This window comes from Vespula vulgaris, chromosome 13 (assembly GCF_905475345.1).
Source record: "Vespula vulgaris chromosome 13, iyVesVulg1.1, whole genome shotgun sequence".
NCBI lineage: Eukaryota > Metazoa > Arthropoda > Insecta > Hymenoptera > Vespidae > Vespula > Vespula vulgaris.
In genome coordinates, this window is record NC_066598.1 from 3,117,597 (window position 1) to 3,124,553 (window position 6,957).

General features: G+C 36.5%; 1 long non-coding RNA gene across 1 annotated transcript; it reads left to right on the plus strand.

Moving 5' to 3' along the window:
* Nucleotides 1-4,914: 4,914 nt before the first annotated feature.
* On the plus strand, nt 4,915-6,686 carry LOC127068341 (uncharacterized). The gene is made up of 4 exons (XR_007782903.1): nt 4,915-4,984; nt 5,406-5,554; nt 6,368-6,484; nt 6,570-6,686. It is a non-coding gene; the product is annotated as an uncharacterized LOC127068341 (long non-coding RNA).
* Nucleotides 6,687-6,957: the final 271 nt, after the last annotated feature.

Sequence of the window (6,957 nt, forward strand, 5' to 3'; positions counted from 1 at the left end):
AAATAAAATTAAATAAATGCATTGCAAAGTATATCCAAGTCTCGTAGACACTCCGTTTAGATCCGGCGAGTGAGTCTCGCTCGGTTCCTACCTACTTAAAATTAAACACATTCACGCAGAAGTATGCTACCTGCCTACCTGCACCTATATTTAAAAAATAGCAAAACATTCGTTCCAAAACATACACTCCACGGTTCTCTCACATACCGCCAGGGTGCAAAAGCCTAAACTAGAGAGTATGCCCCGGGGCACCTCCGACACCCTAGCTCAAACGCGTCTGACTCTTTACTATTCAGGGATACGTACCGATTGCTGTAATCGACTGTCACGGCTAGTGATTATTGCGTGAATGACTAAAACAAAAAATACTAATATATACCAGTACATACACGTACTAGTGATATACGAGTACTCTAAAATGTCCATAGAATGTAACTCTACTCCACAGAACGCTAATGAAAATATATTACTTGCAATAGGATATGTACTAATTTAGAAATTATCGCGAAACGATGTACATTCCACCACCTAACGCGCACACACAGGTGTAATGTACAACGTGCGCAATCACCAACGCAATGACAATCGCCAATAAGGGGAGCTTAAAACTAAACCCATACTAATTGTTTCTCACCCAAACGAGTAACACCTGGGCACACGCATGGATGAGAACGCAGGAAGCATGGGGGGGAGAAACGGGAATTAGTACATTAGAAGCTGAAAATCCTAATCTAAAAATTGATTAACTTAGTCTAGGGCCTACGGGCTGTGACTCTACCAGTCTCTTTGTTTATTTAGTAATGACTCTACTCGACATTTTCTTTCAAAAGCAAACATTCTGTTGAGACTTTCTTTCCATCATCAAAATTAATTAAATATTTCAATTATTTTCCATGCAAGAATAATAAAAAAGATACCTCGGGTGGTCTCTTTCTACAAGTGTTTCCTTTAATTAATTAAAATCATACTCCCTCACTTGTAGTCCAAGATCTACCCGTCGCGAATGTCTTCTCGTCTATTTTCTCTATATACTGAAAAGTACGCGTTTTCGTGTAACTTAGAAACTACTTTACAAAACATGTTAATTGTCTGACATTTGAGCTAACATATGCAATGTAGTATCAATTATTAATACTACTAAGTGGAAAAGAACAAGAAGACCCTATCCTGAGCTAAAAATAGAAACAGGCACAATAAATAAACGATAAAAGATATACTGGCAGAAAGATGTACTACTCGAGAGTAAATCCACAGGAGGAATTACCGACGGTCGTACTCGTCAATAATATCTTTCAAAAATTACAACCAGTAACCCGTGTCGATACGGACCTTTCGTCCTCGACATGATGGGTACCAGAGGAACTTTAATTTCTTCACTCACTACTTGTGAAGTTCTGCGAGGGCTCCAAAACACTCGTCCGCGTCGTAGGTTGTAATTGAGTTAAGTCGACTCCAAACTTGGTTGCAATCGTTGTGGATTCGCAGCGACGACTTGAAAAAAGATTACAGACGAAGAAGTTATTAGTATTATTATTGTAAGAAGAGGATTAATTTCTTATTTGCTATGTGCTTACCGATAGAAGCAGAGGAACGTACAATCATATTCGACGATACACTGACTCTAATTCGCGCGATTATTTATAAATTACGAAACGACACTGAATTTAATTCGCGAAATTCTATTTTTTATTTACAATGCTCAGTCTGTGCGACTGTCAAAAAAGAAAATTAAACTGTGGACGAACAAGCCCTAATTCTCTGACTGCTTTGCGCGCAGTCTAAATTAATATGCATATTTCTAAAACTTGGTATGAATCGCGGGACGCGTTGAAACAAACACTGACTCTAATACACTCCTCTTCTCATTTCTGGATAATAAACACGATTTCTTCATTGCTTCGCGCACGATTGCAATGATGTTCTGAAAAAAAGAACAATAATAATTATTGTCTCTATTGGGAATACAAATCGTAAAATCCTTAGAAATATTTACAAGTTAACTTACTTGTGTTGCTATGGATACTATCACGATTCGTCGGAGCAAGCTTGGTACAGGATGAATGATGAACAGCGATGAATGAGAAAAATGCATCGCTTCCTCCTTCTTAAGTCCCACCAGAGTGTAGAATATCTCGAGATCTGGAAATTGTTCAAACATTATTAGTAAGATATAAAACGTGTACTCGAGTAGATGTTTGCGTGTGCGTGTACGTGTGTGTGTGTGTGTGTGTTCGCGCAGATAAGTATACAACACACTACATATCGCGATTGCAACTAATTAATTAGAAATTATTAACGCCGGTATCATAAAAACCCGAGAAAAGTATCGATATTGGGAAAATACGAGCGGAAATATCGAGAAAAAAGAGCTTGTGGGTGACGCCCCTTGCCCCCCCGCGATGAAAATTTCTTTTTCCTTAATATCTTTTAAACGCGACGATGCTCCCACTTGAAAATTCTCACGCGTGTTCCACGCGTGTTTTGCTATCGATTAGTGTATAGGATGATACCGTACGTTGTAAAGAATATGATAATTACCGTCAATTAAGAGGACGCCGATGATTCGATGCACCTGTCCGTTCGAACGATTTCAAAATGGCCGATCTTACATCGTTTGCAAGATAGGATCAGTACGCGCATGCGCGCGATGTCGCTTTCGACATGGCTACGCACATAATTAGAAATATTTCGATCTATTACAAGAAAATATGGAAATATCAGATACACGATATTTCGGTACAAAAACTATCGCGATCATTGGTTTCCTAGTTAAAACCGTGAAAATGAACGCTGGAAGTAACGTATTCGTACGAACAAAGCCGAAAACGTAAGCAAAATGTGAGGTCGAAAGCTTAATTGATTTGACGAATGTATAATCCTTCGGTCGATAAATACTGTCGATAAAAGACGTCGATAAAAATGTATTTGTAAGTTCCGGTCGATAATTGACTTACCTTTAGTCCTCGATGATCCTACGACGATTTTTCAGCTGCCGAATGTTGCGAGATGAATCGTATAAATGCTTACCGAATTATTTTATTCTTGAGCTCGGGTAGCACGCACTATATCTTGCAATCTGCAAATATTAATGATATAATATTTAGCGTATATATATGTAGAGTATGTATTAGTATACATGTATATGTTATGTATGTATTCAACATAGGAGTATTTGTTTGAATGTAGATGTCGGAAAGAGCACGTATACGAATGAATGTGTACGTATATATGTATAAAAATATACTAAACTGGATTGACCACGACTAAGTACCTATAAATTATTAACGTCAGCTTCGTAGAAACACTAGAAAAATATCAACGTTCTGAAAATAAAGCCAAAAATGTCGTGGAAATGAAGCTTACCTGTATCTCCTTTTGTTCCCCTCCGAGTGTCAATTTTATTTTCACTGATATTTTTTGGATACGAAGAGATTCCGATTTGCGAATAATCTCACGTTGAAAATACGAATGTAGCTATCGATTCGTGTATTACATTACATTGTACGTTTGGAGAAATATGTTATTTATTGTTAAGACACCGATAATTCACAAACGACTTGTCCGTTCGAACAGTTTCAACATGGCTGGTCTATTCATGATGAAAGGGTTCACAAACGCATTCGTTTCTCACCGCTTTTCAATATGGCTATGTAGATAATTAAAAACATTTCGATTTATTATAGAAACATATAAGAATATTAAAGACACGATATTTCGATATACGAACTGTCGCAATTATTGGTTTTCGTGATAAAACTACTGAATAGTATAAAAATTCTGAAAGAAGAGTGCTTTTAAAAATAAAGTCGGAAAGGAAAGAAAAATGTGAAAGTAAAAATCTAATTGAATTTATCCATTTATAATCGTCGATCGATAAATGTTGTCCATAAAAATCATCGATAAATATGAATTATAAAACTACTGTCCGATAATTGCCTCTACGTTTTTAACTTTATTTTTAAGAAATATACTATTTCTAGATTTTATTTTTTTGGTTATAAGTCAGACATTAATAATTTCGATAGTTCTACCACCAAAATATTTTCCTAGGATAAATATATTTCCAACTTTTTTATTGAAAATATATGCAATTTTTTGGTTGGTCACATTGAAAGCGGTGCTGTGCGCATGAACATTCGGGCCCTACTATGATGCAATAAAATGTAGTTCCAATCAAGCTCACTTTTCTCATCATTTCAGATCTTATTTTCATGATATATAATCTTTTTTCACGTTTTTATACTAATCATTCGTAGTTAATCAGACGTGATTAATTAAGTTTAATATATTATACATATATCTACACATGCACACATACACATGCATAAATTCTCTCTTTCCTACATCCTTATGCCAACACTTATTCACCAATATGTTAAATAATGTACTATTAATATTTGAACAATTTTCAGATCGTCAAATATTGTACGTGTTAGACGAATTCAAGAAGGATGTACTTAGGAGGGCCCTTATGTTATATAATCCATCACTGCTTATTTTTCATCCTTTTTCATCTTGCATCATTCATGAGCAGACGAATCCTGGTAGGATCAACGAGGACTAAAAGTAAATCAATTATCGACCAGAGTTTGTAAATACATTTTTATCTACGTTTCTTATCGACAGAATTTATCGACCGAACGATCATAGATTGATCAAATCGATTAAGTTTACAACCTCACATTTTTCTTACGTTTTTGACTTTGTTCGTACAAATACGCTACTTCCAGTGTTCATTCTCGTGGTTTTAATTAGTAAACTAATCATCGCGATAGTTTTCCTACCGAAATATCATATTTGTAATATTTTCATATTTTCCTACAATAAATCGAAATATTTCTAATTATCTGTGAAGCCATGTCGTAAAGGACGTTGTGCGCATGTGCGGGCGAGCTCTTTACCGAGCAAAGAGGACTAGATCGGCCATATTGAAATCGTTCGGCAGACAGGTTGCTTCGTAACATCGGCGTCCTCTCAATGTAAGGTAATTATCATATTTTTCGTAATGTACAGTGTCATCCTATACACCAATCGATAGCTAAACACGCGTGTTCTACGCGTGAGAATTTTCAAATGGGAGCATCGTCGCGTTCAAAAGATATTAAGGAAAATAAAATGTCACTCGTACGCGTGCAAGGGGACTTACAGTGAACACTTTTTCGTGACTTTCTTACTCTCTTATTTCGAAAATATCGATATTTTGTTCCCGTATTTATGAGACGTGTTAATAATTTGTTGTTTATTAGTCGAGATGATTCATATCTTGTAGGTTATATATGTACCTATATGTACACACACACACACAACATACGTACGTATAGGTTATTTCTTTTCCACATCCACATGGGAGAATCCATTCACACATACGCTATGTATTCTACCACTAATGCTTGAAAAATTTACAGACCCCGAAATATTGTACGTCGGAGCCGAGCTTAAGAAGGAAATACTTAAGAGGGCCTTTATATAATCCATCACTGCTGATCGTTCATCCTTTTTCATCTTACATCATTCAAGAGCTGACGAATCGTGGTAGGATCAACGAGGACTAAAAGTAAGTCAATTATCGACCGGAACTTACAAATACATTTTTATCGACGTTTTTTATCGACAGTATTTATCGACCGAAGGATTATACATTCGTCAAATCAATTAAGCTTTCGACCTCACATTTTGCTTACGTTTTCGGCTTTGTTCGTACGAATACGCTACTTCCAGCGTTCATTTTCACGGTTTTAACTAGGAAACCAATGATCGCGATAGTTTTTGTACCGAAATATCGTGTATCTGATATTTCCATATTTTCTTGTAATAGATCGAAATATTTCTAATTATGTGCGTAGCCATGTCGAAAGCGACATCGCGCGCATGCGCGTACTGATCCTATCTTGCAAACGATGTAAGATCGGCCATTTTGAAATCGTTCGAACGGACAGGTGCATCGAATCATCGGCGTCCTCTTAATTGACGGTAATTATCATATTCTTTACAACGTACGGTATCATCCTATACACTAATCGATAGCAAATCACGCGTGGAACACGCGTGAGAATTTTCAAGTGGGAGCATCGTCGCGTTTAAAAGATATTAAGGAAAAAGAAATTTTCATCGCGGGGGGGCAAGGGGCGTCACCCACAAACTCTTTTTTCTCGATATTTCCGCTCGTATTTTCCCAATATCGATACTTTTCTCGGGTTTTTATGATACCGGCGTTAATAATTTCTAATTAATTAGTTGCAATCGCGATATGTAGTGTGTTGTATACTTACCTACGCGAACACACACACACACACACACACACACACACACAAACATCTACTCGAGTACACGTTTTATATCTTACTAATAATGTTTGAACAATTTCCAGACCTCGAGATATTCTACACTCTGGTGGGACTTAAGAAGGAGGAAGCGATGCATTTTTCTCATTCATCCTGTTCCAAGCTTGCTCCGACGAATCGTGATAGTATCCGTAGCAACACAAGTAAGTTAACTTGTAAATATGTCCAAGGATTTTACGATTTGTATTCCCAATAGAGACAATAATTATTATTGTTCTTTTTTTTCAGAACATCATTGCAATCGTGCGCGAAGCAATGAAGAAATCGTGTTTATTATCCAGAAATGAGAAGAGGAGTGTATTAGAGTCAGTGTTTGTTTCAACGCGTCCCGCGATTCATACCAAGTTTTAGAAATATGCATATTAATTTAGACTGCGCGCAAAGCAGTCAGAGAATTAGGGCTTGTTCGTTCACAGTTTAATTTTCTTTTTTGACAGTCGCACAGACTGAGCATTGTAAATAAAAAATAGAATTTCGCGAATTAAATTCAGTGTCGTTTCGTAATTTATAAATAATCGCGCGAATTAGAGTCAGTGTATCGTCGAATATGATTGTACGTTCCTCTGCTTCTATCGGTAAGCACATAGCAAATAACAAATTAATCCTCTTCTTACAA